We start from the raw sequence: 18,367 nt of genomic DNA, 5'->3' as shown, positions 1-18,367 counted from the left end.
ATGATTCCTGTCTTCAAAGAGCTCATAACCAAACATGACAATAATACTTCACATCTGCCAAACATTCAAAAAGGAGCTAGCAATGAATTATTCATTAATTCATCAAAAAAGGATTCTGGAAATAGATTAAATATTACCCCATTTTATAGATAGAAAAAAAAAATACAAATTAGAGAGGTTAGGTGATTTACCAGAGATCATATATTGCTAAGTTTTGGTGAACCCATGCCCAGATCCATGCCAAATGAGTGAACCCAGTGCTCTGTTTTCTCTACCCTACCCTAGTTGTCCAACTCCATCAACTGGATATTCAGTTTACACAATTTACACAAACAAAAGGATTTCTAAAAACATTTACTTTTTGCTTAGTTTTCTCAGTAACTGAGATCATGAAGCAGAAACCAGTGGGGTTTTATAATTAAGAAGAAAAATGCACATTAGCAAAAAATGACTTTCAGTCTTCTTGCTCTGAGTGCTAAGAATGCACTCAAATTAGTAACATTGATATTTTTCACTGTAGTATACGTCAATTCTATACCTATGGTGATACAACCTTCAGAATACCTTTTTAAAAAGTAATAATAACATATACACATTACTCATTTTTAAATTATTTGTACCTTTGAGATGTACTCTGAAGTCATTTTAGGGATGCTTCTTACTTTTAATAAAAAGTACAAAGATTCTGAAATTGGAATTCAGGCATCGGAATATCAGCTTATTAAAACCATGATTCACTTGGGTTTTTTCCATGTCATAAGGTTTCAAGTTATTTCAGTATGAGTGGAACTTGACAGATATTTGAAAAATAATTATGTTTTCATTAGGCATTTGCTCAATTTCAAAGACTCATTATATGCATATTAGATATTCGCACTGTACTTCAAATAAGTCAGATAGATGAATCAATTCTTTAGATCAGTGGAAGTCAGAAAATAAGAGTACAGTGAATCTAACTCAACTATTAACTTTATGTACTACGAAAATGACCTTATTTTCAGAAAAGTAATATCCAATGAAACAATCCATCTACACACAAATTAAAACAACACTGTCTAAAATGCAAAAATATCTAAAAATTAAGGAGGTCAACATCTAGGTCTTAGCCAACTGTAATACAGAGTTGAAACACGAGAGGGCAACGAAGACTTAAAAAAAAAAAAAAAAAAATCACAGTTGGATCCCACAACCTAAGGTTCTTGGAAATAGTTGCACATTTTTACCCAAATTATAAACATCTGCTGCGTGAACAAAGATACTGTGATTATTTTAGAGTAAAATTTTAGATAGCCATTCTACTAAAAAGGATAAGAAGATTACCAACTAATATTTCTTGACCACAAATTCTGTCAGCTTTGGAAAAATGAATACTTACCCTGAAATACTGAAGGTTGGGTAAGTTATGGAGACAAATAAATAATCCTGACATATTCAATAGTTATTAGACTGTTCTTCACCAAAATAAGTATTAGTGTGATTCAATGTCTAAATATGAAGTATAAATATGAAGCGAATGTACTGCAAAGTTGAAATCCACTCTATTAGCCGTCACCAAAACCCATGCAACAACTAAACATTTTTGGTACAATAAGTAAAAGATACTTCCAGGCCGGGCGCGGTGGCTCAAGCCTGTAATCCCAGCACGTTGGGAGGCCGAGACGGGCGGATCACGAGGTCAGGAGATCGAGACCATCCTGCTAACACGGTGAAACCCCGTCTCTACTAAAAAATACAAAAAACTAGCCGGGCGAGGTGGCGGGCGCCTGTAGTCCCAGCTACTTGGGAGGCTGAGGCAGGAGAATGGCGGGAACCCGGGAGGCGGAGCTTGCAGTGAGCTGAGATCCGGCCACTGCACTCCAGCCTGGGCGACAAAGCGAGACTCCGTCTCAAAAAAAAAAAAAAAAAAAAAAAAGATACTTCCTTTTTCTCCTTACTTTTTTGTCATTTGATTCCTTTCTACCTAAATGAGAAAAAAAAGCCAAGCATCCATAATAACAAGCAGCAAATTGACATTATTCTGTGAATAGTTACTTAAATTAATATTCTCTCAGATTCTAAAGCAGTTTCAAGGGAGAAAAATATGGGTTTTCAAAATGGCATTTTGAAAATAAATGCTTCAAAAATATGTCTTGCTTTTTCTTGAAAATTATGTTTATAAATGTGCGTTTCTGAAAATTTAAATCCATCAGAAATATTTCTTTTTCAGCGTGTTTCTTCTAAGAACTGAACTGTCTAAACTTATAAACAAGTGACTACAGATACTCAGGCTACAGTAAGAAAAAATAACTGCATACTAAGAGAGGAAGAGAGAAAACAGTGAAGTAAAATGCTTTCTTCCAGGACCCAAACTGATTTTAAACTAGTTCTTCTATGTTAAAAATGATACAACTAGGAACAATTTCTTCATCACGCATATACCAAATATTATCACAAAATCAGGTACTTAGAGAAAACTGGATTACCAAAGAACTTTTAAAATAATACGGAGTACAAGGCCAGGCATGGTGGCTCACGCCTGTAATCTCAGCCCCTTAGGAGGCCGAGGCGGGAGGATTGCTTGAGTCTAGGAGTTCAAGACCAGCCTGGGCAACATAGTGGAAGCCTGTCTCTACAAAAAATAGTATTAGCAGGGTATGGTGGCACAGGCCTGTAGTCCCAGCTATTTCGGAGGCTGAGGTCGGAGGATTGCTTGAACATGAAAGGCTGAGGCTGCCACGATTGCACCACAGCACTCGAGCCTAGGTGACAAAGACCTTTTCTCAAGCAATCAATCAACATGGAGTACAAAACATAAGCACAAAAAACACACTACATCCCTCTTATTTATAAACTAAAATGAAAATTGTTTTAAACCTTTAAGTATCTGATTATATATTAAATAATTGAAGGTGATGTAAGTTGTTGGCCACGCAAAATATTTGAAAATACTTTTAAATTTAAACTATAGTTTAGTATATTTAAATCCACTGGTCTTTTAACAAGTGTGATTTGTTTTCCAATTTGAAAATCATCATCTAATTCAGTGATACTATATAAAATGGCCAAATTTGACCACACTGAAATGTTATAAATATGTCAGCAAAAGTTGCTCAAATGTCAATTACTGCTTTGTCACAAGTACACAGAATGTATACTTGCATTTTATTGCAAAATTTTGCTATACTGGGTTTTTAAAAACTAATTTGTGCCAAAGATTCATGGGGGTGGCAGGTTACAGAATTTTCTTCTCTTTGATGGAAAAAGAAATAGGCAGAAAGGCAAGAAAAAGTCAAGGACCACTGCCCTATGCAAAGTTAGCCCCAATTCTCAAAGAAAAGCATTAACTGAGAGTGATTAGAGAAGGAGTGTCATCATTTTACTGACTTTGAGCACTGGCCCCTAATTGATCTCATGCTACGTAACTTTAGTAGGTCCATGTGGACAAAAAAGAAAAAACCCTAGGGACACAGTAACACAGAGAAGAATGAGCTTTCTTCCTCATGTTAACCAAGAGTTTAGTCCAAAAAGGCTCCAGGAGACTAAAAATTTATAAATACATGACTGGCCCTATAGTATACAAAATGGGCCTCTCCCCTTCAAACATGTACTCAGCACAAATATTTTTAGTCCGACTGTATACTCCACAGTTATTTTACTTTCTGATTTTGCTCTACATCACATTTCACCACTCTCACCCCTCAGATTTTAGATTTTATGGTTTGCTCACAAGTCAGTTTTATATGCCAGATAACTTCAAAATGATCCACCCCTGGCTAAACATCTCTAAAAACCCTGATTGGTCTCCAATTAATCTATGATTTCCTTATTACCGCAGCACCACCATTTGAAAATGCTGGGTCTCAGATTTTCAAATTCCCTTGATGGACAGCCAAAGGGGCCAATACCAAAGACTTGCAATGACCTCCAACTGTACAGCCTTGGGCTGTTCCAGGAACACAATTATACTCCACGTACCTGCAGGTTCCACCTTTCCCGAAGCTTCTATTCCTACATCTACAAAATGAACACATTTCTACTAGTAACACATGCCACAGTGGCACTGCACTCATTAAGTGCTGTGTTGTATACTGCAATTTAATGTGGTGCTGTTTATATCTTATTTCCTCAAGCCAACAGGACTCTTTCTAAATTCAGAAACTGTTTTACTCACATCCCTTCACAACACTTAGTGGTCATTTCCACAAAATGCTAGCTCAACAAATACTGATTAATTGATGAACCTCTCCATTTCTCAGGGAGCCTCTAAACAGTTATCAACAAGAGTATGTTTAATTCCAGTCTGTCTACATGGTCTTAGGTGAGGTGTTTGGCAGTTTGTCATCTATAAAATAAAGGGATAGCACTGAATAGCCCCTAAGTTCCTTCCAGTGCAATTTCTGAATCTCATTAGACAAAACCCAAAGGCAGCACTACCTCTATCCATGTTAGCACTGTACTTTTTTTGGAGGAAAGGAGTCAGCAACCTTGTGGGCCCAATCACCAGCGGAGCCGTGATTTAGTGGGGATGGGGGCAGAAAGTAGATGAAGCAAAGAAAAAATAAATGGAAGTGAGTAACAGATGAGTAGAATCACTAAATGCCACCAGGTGTCACAATTGTTACTTTGCCACACACTGTATCTTTTGCTACAGGATCCTTTTACAAAAGCAGCAATAGCCAGGTATGTGGGTATCCAAATTTTCCCATCACACCCCCGCTAGCCATTCTAGAACCCGGGACTTCTACACTGATCTATTGTAATAGTAATAATGTAATACGTGGGGTCCCCAGTCATCACATGGAACCCAGCAGTGGAAAGTAGAAACACAAACATGAAATAACAATATTTCATACAGTCACTACTTTTGAAATTAATCCATGGGGCTAGGCACAGTGGCTCATGCCTGTAATCCCAGCACTTTGGGAGGCCAAGGCGGGCGAATCGCCCGAGCTTAGGAGTTCAAGACCAGTCTGGCCAAATTGGGGAAACCCCATCTCTACTAAAAACACAAAAAATCTGCCAGGCACCACCATGGTGCACACCTGTAGTCCCAGCTACTCTGGAGGCTGAGACAGGAGAATCGCTTGATCTTGGGAGGTGGAGGTTGCAGTGAGCTGGTATCGTGTCACTGCACAGCCTGAAAGACAGAGAGAGACTCTATCTCAAAAAAAAAAGAAAAAAGAAAAGAAAAAAAAAATTAATCCACTGATGAAAAGGAGTGATGCAGGCCTGAGCTGTCCAATGAAGTATAATAAAAGCTACACATGTAATTTTTAATTCTCTAGTAGCCACATTAATAAACAGGTGGAATTAATAGCATATTCATTTAACCCAATATATCTAAAACATTGTCATCTAAACATGGAATCAACATAAAATTAATGGGCTATTCTACTGTCTTTTTCTGCACTAAGTCTTTGAAATCTGAAAAGTACTTTGCACTTACATATCCCAATTCTAAACCTTCATCAAAATACTTAATTTTTGTTTGAATTTCAAAACACTTAGTTTCAAAAGTAGATGCGTAAGCTCAAGTACATTTCCAAACATAAATAAGCTTTCCAATAACTAAATCAAGTTATCAATTTTAAAAATTAAATAAAATTTAAAATTGAGCTCTTCCTCACCCTAGCCATATTTCAGGTGGTTAACAGCCACGTGGCTAGTGGCTACCATATTAGGGCAGGTATCCTGTCTCTGTCACCTGGATTCTTTTAAACCTGAACCAGAGTAAAAGATGTTACCCCATCAACCAGCAAGTACAGCACCCACCAAGTGCTCAAATTATACCAAGTATTTTCTGCTCCACTTCCAATCCTTAAGTTGTCAACACTTCAGTGATTATCATTTATTAGGCAGCCCTTCCAAAAGACTGAGTAACTATTTTAGCTCAGAGAGGAAGGCATATCTCAATTCAGGGACTGAATGGAGACACTGAGATTCAAAGATAAGGAGTTAATTTCCAAGGTAAAGCTGGAAATCCTGACATCCTTACTTCTTTGTCCAAGGTATCAGTTATCCACAAAAGTTACAATTATTGTTTATTACAATTATTATGAGCCTCTCAACTTACATACTCACAACAACTGTCACTGCATCCTTTAGGTTCTCTGTCTTCCTGAAGTGCCCTCCTAGCTTCCTGAAACAACCTTCTCTATCTAGAGCAGATTCTGCAGAGGAGCCCCTCTTTCATATTCTGAAAAGTGCTTGTTATTGTTCACACATCAAAACTTAGGAATAATAAATGAATCTTGAGCTATCCTATTTATCATTCAGTGATCTAGGTGCCCAACTCTAGAGGAAAGTTTTTTTGAAATACATGGAAAGTATCCCCCAACCCTCCCCTCAAGGAACCAATTATGAACACTATATAGTCTTCTCTTCCTTCTCACTCCCCATGTCAAAGTTCACTGTGTTCTTTCTGCAGCTGATTTAAAAGTTGATCTTTTCAAGGAGCTGGATTCCTAAGGTAGTTCTATTTTGAGCCTTCTTCCTGTTCTGAAGCTAAAGTTGGAAGGGCTTAGGTGGTGATGTCATGGAAGGGAGACTGTTGGTTTTTACAGGAGGGTCTTCTCTGGCAACTCTGCGGATGCTCAAATGGGGAAAACTGAGAGCGTTACTTTTGATCTTTTCCCCCCTCCTTCCCTTTAGAATATCAGCTATTCCTTACCAGCAAGAAAACAAGTTCAAATAATCCTGCAAACAGATTCACATATTTTACATGCTAAACATCTACTAAATGAAAAGACTAAGAAAAAGAAAAATGCCTCACTGTAAAGAAGAGAGGGTGACAACCTCTTTCTCCACCCGTCTCCCCAAATACCTATAATAGGACAAGGGGAAAGAGGAGGGGAGGGTCAACTGGTAAGAAGAATAAAGGGATTATAAAGCTAGGAGGCTTTTAGAGGGAAACGCTGTTGGAATATTCAGGACAGAAGGAGACCCTTGGGTCCCTGCTCTTCCTCTGTGTTCTCCTCCCTTTTGGAATGGTTAGACTTGGGCTGGGTGTGTCTTCTGCTTGGGAGGCGTTTTTTTGGCGCTGGAAAAGCAAAAGGGGCCAGGGTGGGGCCTGGGGAAAGAAAGCCAGAGACAGGCTGCTTAGGCCTGGCTCTGGGTTAAGCTTAGGGGGAAACTAAAGGGGGCTATAGGATGAGAGCAGATTCTAGTAGAAGACCCAGAGGGGAATAAAAATCAGCGCACTGGCCGAAGGGGGTCACTTCTCTCTCTCCCTCAACCTAGGCCCAGGAGCTATTTGCTGGTTGGTGGGGGACAGATCCAGAGGGAAGAGAAAATCCCAAAACATCTGCCGACCACAACTTGCCGGGGGAAAGGGAGGCTGGGGACAGACATGCCAAATGAAATCAGCAGGTGAAAGCAACAATTTTTGGCCAATGCTGGGATTGGGGACGGGAATCACTAAGAACCCTGGGGAGCAGAGAATTCCCTGGTTTCTTAGCTCACCTCTCCTCCAAAGCGGGGATAAGCACAGGTGTGGTCTTTCTCCAGGAAGGTGGCAGCTGGAGTGCGGATAACAGAGTGAGGGAAAGAATTCCTCGCACAGGGAGGCAGAGAGAAGCCCTGGGGTCAGCTGCGGCCAGGAGCCGGCCTCTCCGCCAAGTCCCCTCCCCCTTCCTGAAAACCAACCTGGACCAGCACAAATTACAGCAAAGCACCCCTCTCCCCAATAATGTTTCTAATAAAAGAAACAGACCCTCATGCCTATATAAAAAACCGCGAGCTCTAGCTGACGAAAATAAACAGGTGAGCCCGGAGAGAAGCGGGAAAAGACTGGGAATGAGAGAATGAAGGGGTAGAAGGCGTTCCCGAACGTGCAGAGAAACAGAGGCTTCCCCGCCCTCCCTCCACCCTCCTCCCCTCCGGCCAGGGAGAATCTGCGTGGCACGGTGCAAGCTAAAATTACCACTGACGGACCCCTCTTCCCGCCCCGTGCCCGTTCTCCCTCCTACCCCAGACTCCAGCGTCCCGGCCTCGTGGTAGCGCCCGGTCCCCGGGGGGCTCGCCCTCTCTCCGGACCGCCGCCGCCGCGGGGAGTCCGGTCTTCCTCTCTCCTCCCTCCCTCCTACTCCTCCTCCACCGCCGCCGCCTCCTCTTAGACTCCTCCCGCCGGATCCTTCATGTAAACAACATCCAGGCTCTATTTACAGTCGCCGCCGGACAGCCAAGGACCCACGCCAGCACCCTGGACGGGGGCGGGGGCGGGGGAAAAGCGAGTGCGCAACATTTACACACACCCCGCCCCTCCGCGCCGCTCCCCTCCGGGGGGCCGAGCCGGGCGCCCGGGGCTCCCCGCGTCGCCACTGACACCCCAACGAGGGCCGCGCAAAACCGCGGAAATGCCCATGGGCGAGGTCGCCCCGCTACCCCTCGGGAAAAACACACGCGCGCGCTAACAACCCAGCCCGGCAACACCCTCGGAGTCGGTCCGGGAGTGCTGAGGCCCGCCTGCCCCGCGCCGCCGCCCCCGCGCCCCGCCGCCTACCCCGAGGTGACGAACTGTGTGCGGTCCCCCGAGGAGGCTGAAGGCAGGCGCTAGATGCCCGGCAGTGGCGCGCCCTCGGCCCCCGGCGCCGCCTGGCCCGCCCCCAGACCCCAGTGCGGATGCCAAGCGGGCCGAGCCCCACGGCTGCGTGTGCGTGTGCGCCGCGGCCAGCCTCGCCGGAGCCGCTCTGTGCGCCCCACGGCTTCCCGCGCCCCCAGGCCAACTCCGGCGCGCCGTAAGACGGGGCCGGGAGCCCAGCGGCCAGCGCTCCACGGCGGCGCACGGGCGCGCACTCGGACGTCCATACTCCGCACCCCAAGCCCCGCGCGGCCGCACGCCCCCCGCCGCCCGCCTCCAGCCGCCCGCCTCCCGCCTCCCGCGGGCGCTTGGCCCCGCGCGCCCCGCCGCCCCCGCGCCCGGCCGCCGCCCCCACACCCACCTGCGCCCCCGGGGGTCCCGGGCCCCCCTTCCTTTGTTCTTCCCGCTATTTGCATGAGGATTATCTAATGACGCAGCAAGGCTCGCCACAACGTGACCGTCGCCATTTTTCTGTTTTTATTCTATCTCTGCCATGTGATAGATGGCGGGGGGGGGGGGGGTTGGAAAAGGGAGAGAGACTGGATTAAAAAAAAAAAAAAAAACTTCCGGGTCTCATGACCGGGAAGGGAGAAAAACAAAAGGGAGACGAGACACAACTCTAGGGAAAGGATGTGTGTGCGTGCGTGTGTGTGAGTGTGTGTACGTGCGCGCACCCTCCCTCCTCTGCTGCTAGAAGGGAGGCTCCGGCAGCGGACAGGCAGCATCCATCCTCCCACTCTGGAGACCAGTGGCCCCGGTGGGTCCAGCTCGCACCCTCTGGCTGTGGCGGTCGCCTGTCCCGGCCCCGCACGCGTCGCAGAAGCTGGGGGAGCTGTCAGTCTGCTCCCCTCCTCTGGCTGCCTGCACTCGCTCGTCCGCCCCAGAGCTCGCTCTCCCTCTTGGGCGGCTGTACCGTTGTGGGCTACGTTCAGAGAAGTCTCACAATTGCCATGAGCAGGGACATAATAGAGTTTAAAGGCCGCCGTATTTCCTAAGTTTTAAAACAGTTTGCTTCGACGCTGTTGTTTATGACAACCGCGTGGCAACACCAGGTACAATCTAATGTTGGTTCCAATTCTTCCCCTCTTTCTCTACCCCCGTTTTCCCCCTTTTCCCAGTGTGGGACACACCCAGGTGTGGTTTTCAATGGGGACTGGTTTTGTGGGGATGGACCATTCAGTACGGATTGATTTATTTAAGAACCGCTTATTTAAATAAGTGGTTGTTCAGAGTCAGAGAGGAATGTTTCAGAAGACAGTTGCATAGAGCAAGGTGGATTCGTGTTACACTGATCTTATTCACATTCAGAGGGCGTGATACACATTTCATTCTTTCCGAAGTTCATGGTTGCTGAAAAAAATATATTTGGGAACTCTACCACGTTTTCCGGTGAGATACAGAATTTTGTACTCGTGTTTACTACTGGGTTCCCTTGTGTGACTTTCACTTTTGTTTCTCGTGAATTTCCTTTCTGGTTTTGGGTTTTTTGTTTTTTGTTTTTGTTGTGTGTGTGTGTGTTTTTGGTGGTTTTTTTTTTTTTTTTTTTTGCCTCAATTTCATAATTCGGAGCAGAAATGGACTTTATAGTTGGGCAGGGTTCCTGGCTTTTACAGGCAGAGAAACAGAGGCTCTGAGTAGCGCTAGGAGTTGCTCTAGGGCACACATTTAATTAGAGCCCAGCTTGGATTGTGCCTTGCTCACCTGTCGTTTCTCTTAGGGGTTGGCAATAGAGGATAGGGTGGGGATGGAACTCACAAAACATCGCTATGTGATTGTTGTGAATTATTTTTATTAGACTCACAGAGTTGACCACTCTCCCCTTTGTGCACCCACTGTGTGGTTTTTACATTTATTTCCTGGTGCCTTTCACAGATAAGCGTACAGCACAGTTGCTGTGTGTCCCTCTGAGGCTAAGCTTTGAGGCCAGGGCCATGCCATATTCATTTTATATCTCCCATATTTAGCACCATGACTAGCAATGAATGAACAAATGAAGGCCTGAAGAGGATCTTTTCCATAATTCCATCCTAGGAAATTCCTTGCATGTTTCTGGTGAAGGTAGAACACTGGAGATATTTTTTGATTCTTATACCTTTGCAGACCATTTTTGGCAGGCTTCTTTAGTTACAAAGCCAGGCAAAACATATTTTGCTTTTCTCAATTTTTAAAATCAACAGCTTCCCCCGCCCCCCACCCCTCGTTTTACCATATTTGGTTCCTCTTCTTTAAATGCTTTCTAATTCATATGAATAAATTAGTTATGCCAACCCTTGCACTTTGTGAGTTGCTTTTGCTTTTAGACTCCAAAAGTTTGGTAAAGTTTAAGCTGTGATTTAACCGTGCAGACTGGAGGCAAATCATCATGGGCAGACAAGACTCTGATTCTTCCTGGTATCAGTGAACTGGGAGGTTGGTGGTTGAGCAGGCAAAAGAGGGCTGTTGAAAAGATGTTAGCATCAGGCAAAAAGTACACATTTACCAAACAACAAAACAAAACACAGAATAACTGCCATATACAATTACATTTACAGCTCAGAGGAGGATCTGGATTGACACAGATAAGTTATGATACATCTAGACTGTTAAGGTTGCATTGCATATCTGAACATGATCTGCATGTATTCCTCTGGATGGGGTAAATGAAGTTGGTGTGAATGATTGTGACATGTACAACCCATATGTTCCTGATAACAACAGTGTGATAGTAATTTAAGTGTATCATCAGTTTGCAGTCAAGGTGGAGATGAAGTCTAATTATATACGTAAAGTCATTTGTTCTTTTAAATACAAAACTGAACAGAAAAAAAGAACATGGCTCAAAATATAGTTTTAAGAAACACCTCCATACCTCTTGTCTTACACACATGTGCACTCACACATTTTTTTTTTTTTTTTTTTTTTTTTGAGGCGGAGTCTTGCTCTGTCGCCCGGATTGGAGTGCAGTGGCCAGATCTCAGCTCACTGCAAGCTCTGCCTCCTGGGTTTACACCATTCTCCTGCCTCAGCCTCCCGAGTAGCTGGGACTACAGGCGCCCGCCATCTCGCCCGGCTAGTTTTTGTATTTTTAGTAGAGACGGGGTTTCACCGTGTTAGCCAGGATGGTCTCAATCTCCTGACCTCGTGATCCGCCCGTCTCAGCCTCCCAAAGTGCTGGGATTACAGGCTTGAGCCACCGCGCCCGGCCTCACTCACACATTTTTAAAATCAAACTTTAGTTTTCTGAGGTACCATGTAGTGACTGATTAAAGAAAGTTCTTATAAACACCTCACCAATCTTCCTGTCTCCAATATATACTTGAAAATGACAATTCCTGGAGTCATGTTGAGAGCATAGACTTTGGAGTCTGGTACTAATCTCAGCTCTGCCAATTTGTTAACTGTGTCAGTCTGGGCAAGTTACTTGCCAGTTGCGATTGTTAGTTTCTTTACCCATAACATGAGCATTATAACAGCTAGCTCAGAGAAGAGTTTTTAGAATTGAGGTATAATCAGAATGTATTAAGACATATGTAAAGCTCCTAGCATGATACTTGGAACATAATCTTCAATAAAGGGTCATTATAATAATTTTTAAATTGCATTTTATTTACCCCATGCACTTCCCAGAATTATTCTTTCCCTTTTGGCTGCCTGACCTTGGAATTCAATAAACCTACTATTAATGAAAGTTCTGTGACTGTGAAGATAAATCAGAATAGTTCCTGCCCTCAAAAAATTCACACATCAGCTTTGGAAGAGACACAGATACAAGGAACTAGACTGATACTGGTAACTGAAGGAGAAGACCACTTTGTACCAGTTTATGATGATCTACTTGGTATGTGTTTAATTAAGATTGGTTTTTTTTTTTTTTAAGATGTACTAATATCCACACAATGATAAAGCTTGTGGAAGCAGGAAAATTCAAGAAAAAAAAACTCACATTTTCACATAAATGAAGAATATTATCTTTAAAACTCCATCTAGTCAGTATAATTCCTCAGCTTTAAAAAACAATTTTCTGGTCCATTATAAGAAGCAAGCTTCTTTTGCATTCATGTGAAAAATATGCCAAGTTGTACCTTTGAAGTAATATTGGAGAAATGTAGTTAATAGGAAGCACTTCTGGTTGTTAATTACTTAGACCACTTTAATCAAGAACTATTTTCTGAGAAACTTATTCCCAGCGCTGGGTCGGGTGCTAAAGAAACAAAGATGATGAAGATACAGACTTTGCCCTTATGGAACTCATAATGTAAGAATCAAATGTTTATTGATAACCTACAGGGGATGCAATAGGGAAAGAGATATTGAGCTTAGTCTATTGATAGATTGATATATACACATATCTTTCTAGCTTCCTCAAGAAGTATGTGATTGACACAGGATTTGGGCAAGACACTATATTATGTGTATGAAAATATATTCTACGCTCCACCAGAGCTTTTTGTTGTTGTTGTTCCTTAAAACAAAGAGTAGGCTGGGTGTGGTGACTCATGCCTATAATCCCAGCACTTTGGGAGACTGAGGCAGGTGGATCACAAGGTCAGGAGATCGAGACCATCCTGGCCAACATGGTGAAACCCTGTCTCTACTAAAAAAAAAAAAAAAAATTAGCTGGGCATGGTGGCATGCACCTGTAGTTTCAGCTACTCGGGAGGCTGAGGCAGGAGAGGCAGGAGAATCACTTGAACCTGGAAGGTGGAGATTGCAGTGAGCCGAGATCACACCACTGCAGTCCAGCCTGGTGACAGAGCAAGACTCTGTCTCAAACAAAACAAAAACAAAAATGAAGAGTAGCTCTTGAAAGAATAGTTCGGTCTCCAGAGCCCAAGTGAACCTGGGAGCCTTGCTAGCTTTAGGCAGAACTGTGGAGTGGGTTAAGTTATTTTCAATTTCCCTCAAATCTGAACTATTGAAATAGCTTTCTGGTCTCTCAGTTCCTGTCCTTCTGAACTCTGTTTTGTTTCCCACAGGCTATTACAATGATTCTAAAATGTAAACCCTGTTATACTGTTCCCCTGCTTATAAAAACTTTCCTGGCTCCCCATTATCTGCCAAGCATGGCACACAAGACCCTTTGTGATCTTGCTCTGCCAAGCCTTCCAGCCTCATCCTCCATCACACCCACAGGAAGAGTTGCCAGATTTAGTAAATAAAAATGTGAGATCCATAGTTAAATATAAATTTCAGATAAATAATAAATTTTTGGCATAAACATGTCTCAAATATTGCATGACACATACTTACACTAAAACATTTCCATTGTTTATCTGAAATCCAAATTTCAGTAGGCATCCTATATTTTATCTGGCAACGCTACTCATGCCAGGCTGATTGATTAACTTTTCAATTCCTACTAGTCTCTTCTTGCCTTTGCAGGTGCCTGATAACCTCTACACCATGTCCCTTATCCACATGATATTCTTTGCTACTTCTTCAAAGCCAGGCATGGAGTTCTGGAGCTCTGCGGGTGTGAGCTTGGAATCCAATGTGCCTGAGGACGGGCCTCGCCACCTGTGTGCTTTGTTTACTATCTGGGCTTCTGCCCCAGTTCCTGTTCACCCTTTCCATTCTCCCTCCTGGAACTGGAGTTCTGCCCTGAACCCCAGTTTACTTGGCTAGAGTCCACATATAGTTTTTCACCCTTGCCAGCTCTCTCTCTGGGACTGTGGGTAAGAACCTTTCTCCCAGCTGCTGGGTGGGCTTCTGATCTAAACAGGATGGATCACTGAAACCTGCCACAGATGCTGCTACTTTTTTGTCTTGCTTGCTACAAGGGATGGACAAGAAACTCAAATGAAATTAAGTTTGTGAAGTAGTTTGTAAAGTGTAACATCTCTATTATGGTGGTTTAACTTACAGAGAAAGTTCGAGCTCTTACTGATATTGCACATGAAAGCCCCAATGTAAAGTGCCCCAGATTCCTTTTGTTTCTGCTCGTGCCTAGTGATATAGGATGCTGAAAATGATGTGGAAAATGTCCAAATGTTCTTGAATTTTGATTAGTACATTCTGCCACACTGGTTATTGCATTATGGATGGAGACGGGAGAATTTGAACGCGGGAGACAGTGGTTGCAGTGAGCCGACATCACACCACTGCACTTCAGCCTGGGCGGCTGAGCGAGACTGTCTCAAAAAAAAAAAAAAAATTGTAATTTTATGAACCAGAACATACCTTTTCACAACTGAAACCAAAGTCTCAGGAACTATGTCTTATCCTAAGTATATGTAATACACTCTGATATTTTCTATTTTATTTCATTTTTTTAAAAAATTGGTCAGCCCATCAGATTAATTTTGTAACTCACTAATGGATTGTTACCTGCATTTTCCCAGACACTGGTATGCACTATCTAATGAGATTCCCTGTATTAACCAACTGATTGGACAATTGTTAAATGCAATTGTTAAATGTTTACCTCATTTGGTGCTAGGTCCATAGGAATCACCCTGCCCACTAAAGGAGTGAGGCGACCTCACTGAGGTAAGTCACAGTTGTTCCCACTGCTAAGATCAGAAAGCACAGTACTGCAGCCAGACTTTCAAAGCTACCTAAGGTTAATATATATATAATTCCTGGCTGGGCCATTTTTAAAAAGGGATAGCTGCAAAATTACCACAACTACATTTATCTTAGAATAGAGGGATATTGTTTGGAGGCAACTCTTTCTTAGACTGTTTAAATCATTCCTGGTTGGGTTAAAGAGACTTTTAGGTTTCTGAGGTTTCACGTCAATTTCAGAGATAAGAAAACATAAAATAAAAGCTGACTCACTGCTATGATTTTGTTTTACTCTCCATGCCCTAAATGGTGAGCCGATTAGTCTAATATTCAGATTTCACTCTAATAGGCTGCTTTGAGAATCTGGGAAACACTAGATTCCAAAGATAACAAGGAAATATATATACGTATATCTATATATAAGTATGGTCCAAATGGAGTGGAAAGACTACAAAACATGTAAGGAGTTCTTCTTTTGATACAGGTACTCAATCCAGTCCTCTTCTGCCCATCTTCCTCCCCTAACACGTCTTCCCTAACTTACAGCTGCTTCATTCTTTTTTTTCCTTCTGATAGAGTTTTGTTGGTTTTGTTGATCTTGGAAAGATCAGTTTCAGCTCAGTGGTGCACAAAAGCTGGATTGGAGAGAATTAAAGAGAGAATAATAGGAGAAGAGGAATTAGAAACAGCTAGTATAGACAACTGGCTACAAGGGTTACAGAGAAATAAGATGGTAACCAATAAGGGAGGTGCAGTCAAGAGGAGATTTTTGTTTTTGAAATGGTTGACACAACAGCATGGTTGTATACTGATCCAGTAGAGGAAAAATTGATGGTAGAGTAGACAGGGAGGATTTGCTGGTCTAGTGTTCTTGATTCTGCGAGAGGAGTGAGATCTGATGCACAAGTGGAGGCTTTTGCATGGCTGCACCAAGAATGCTTTCTTATTGACAGGGAGAAAGGCAGGGCCTAAAGCCTTACCCCTGCATGGATAAGTTGGCATGGTAGGAGTGAATGGAAGTTCTCTTCTGATTCTTCAGTTTTGTCAGTGAGGAAAGAAGCCCAGTCAGCAGCTGAGAGTGAGGATAGGGGAGAAGAGAATAACAGAGATAAAAATGTCCATGAATAGAGTAGGAGAGTGAAAGGACCAGGGAAATACAGGACATTCGCTGGGAAATAGCAAGAGCCTACTTAAGTTCCTAGTGACACATTTAAAGTAAGACCAAACAGCATGGTGTGTGGGTGGGTGGGTTTGTTTGTCTATCTGTCTGTCTGTTTTCCATCTATGACCAGCTCATGGGTACAGAAACAGTACAGGTGGAAAGTTGGATTTAACTGGAGTTGCAATTTTGCCCACCAGCATGACAGAATTAAGGTGGTCATGGAGTTCAGAGAGTGGTTATACAGATTGACTCTGATATTTAAGCTGGTTAAAGATGGAACAGAGGGCTTCATATGGCTATGGCAGTTAAGACAGAAATGGTGCCTCAGATGTGCCTCCCTCTGGTCTTTGCATGACTGGCTCCCTCTTGTGGTTCAGTCATTCTGTGATCTCACCCTTTTAACTGCAGAGGACTTAAGTTGTTTTCTTATTACTTTCTTTTATTTATCCACCCAGCATATCTGTGCTATGCTTTATATTATTAGAATATAAGCTCCATGAGAGCAAGCACCTTGTCAGTAATGTTCATTGTTTTATAGCCACAGCACTTATTTGACTTATTTGGCAGAGTGAAGACAACAAGTATTTAACGGAAGGATGAAGAATGATTAGAACATGATTATAAGGCCTTCGCCATCCTGCGCATGGTCTTCTACATGTGCTCCTGTTCGTCAGTTTTCTCTTTCTAACCTCCACCAAGAGAAAGAAGATGCTCCCCCAGGGTTAGGGCTACTTGCTAATCAATCCACTCCAGGTCTCCCACAAGGCCTTCCAAAGCTCTGGGAGGAGAGCTCAAGGAAAAATTTACCCCAGAGTTACTGAGGCACCAGATGTTTCAGAGGCCAGCCAAAGAGGAAGGAGGTGCCTTAAAGACATAATTGCTTTCCGTTTTGTTTTGAATTTGTTTTTTTTTTTTTTTTTTTTTTTTTTTTTTTTTTTTTTGAGACGGAGTCTCGCTCTGTCGCCCAGGCTGGAGTGCAGTGGCCGGATCTCAGCTCACTGCAAGCTCCGCCTCCCGGGTTCACGCCATTCTCCTGCCTCAGCCTCCCGAGTAGCTGGGACTACTGGCGCCCGCCAGGTCGCCCGGCTAGTTTTTTGTATTTTTAGTAGAGACGGGGTTTCACCATGTTAGCCAGGATGGTCTCGATCTCCTGACCTCGTGATCCGCCCGTCTCGGCCTCCCAAAGTGCTGGGATTACAGGCTTGAGCCACCGCGCCCGGCCTGAATTTGTTTTTTTTAAAGACAGGGTCTCACTTTGTCTTCCAGGCTGGAGTGCAGTGGTACAATCTCTGCTCACTTCAACCTCCACCTCCTGGGCTCAGGTGATCCTCTTGCCTTAGCCTCCCAAGTAGCTGGCACTACAGGTATGCGCTACCACGCCTGGCTAATTTTTATATTTTTTTGTAGTAATGGGGTTTTGTCATGTTGACCAAGCTAGTCTTGAACTCATGGGCTCAAGCGATCCACCTGCCTCTGCCTCCTAAAGTGCTGGGAGTACAGGACTGAGCCACCGAATCCAGCCTAGAATACTTTCATCACCACAAAAAGTTCTCACCTGCCTGTTTGCAATCCGTCTCTGCTCCCACCCGCAGCCCTAGGAAACCACTGATCTTTCTGTCTCTACAGTTTTGCCTTTTCTAAAATTTTCATATAAACAGATTCACACAATATGTAGTCCTTTGTGTCTGAGTCCTTCCATTTCTCATCATGTTTTTATTGTGAATAATATTTTACACTATAGATACACAACATTTTGTTTGTTGAGTCACCAGTTGATGGACATTGTTTCCAGGTTGAGGGCTAATTATGAGTATACTGCCATGAATATTTGTATACACATCTTTCTGTGGACATACACTTTTTATTTCTCCTGGGTAGATACTTCAGAGTTGAATTGCTAAGTTAAATAAGTTTAAGTAGCCGCACCATTTTACATTCCCACCAGCAATATATGAGTTTCTCTATATCCTGGCCAACACTTAGTCAATCTTTTTTGTTTTAGCCATTCTAGTAGGTGTGTAGTGGTATCTCACTTTGGTTTTAATTTGCATTTTTCTGATGACTTATGATGTTCACCATCTTTTCGTATACTTATTTACTATTTATATATCTTCTTTGGAGAGAAGTGATTACTTAAATATTTTGTGCATTTTCTTTTCTTT

The 18,367-nt window shown here is 43.0% G+C and overlaps 1 long non-coding RNA gene across 1 annotated transcript; it reads left to right on the top strand.

Annotated features, from left to right (window-relative positions):
- The first annotated feature begins 9,135 nt into the window (after positions 1-9,135).
- On the top strand, positions 9,136-15,017 carry LOC115892264. The gene is made up of 3 exons (XR_004052161.1): positions 9,136-9,946; positions 12,164-12,374; positions 14,976-15,017. It is a non-coding gene; the product is annotated as an uncharacterized LOC115892264 (long non-coding RNA).
- The last annotated feature ends 3,350 nt before the right edge of the window (positions 15,018-18,367 follow it).

The sequence above is a fragment of the Rhinopithecus roxellana genome, chromosome 12, assembly GCF_007565055.1.
Source record: "Rhinopithecus roxellana isolate Shanxi Qingling chromosome 12, ASM756505v1, whole genome shotgun sequence".
NCBI classification, from domain to species: Eukaryota; Metazoa; Chordata; class Mammalia; order Primates; family Cercopithecidae; genus Rhinopithecus; species Rhinopithecus roxellana.
The sequence above is the reverse complement of the archived record's forward strand: the minus strand, read 5'-3'. Positions and strand labels throughout refer to the sequence as shown.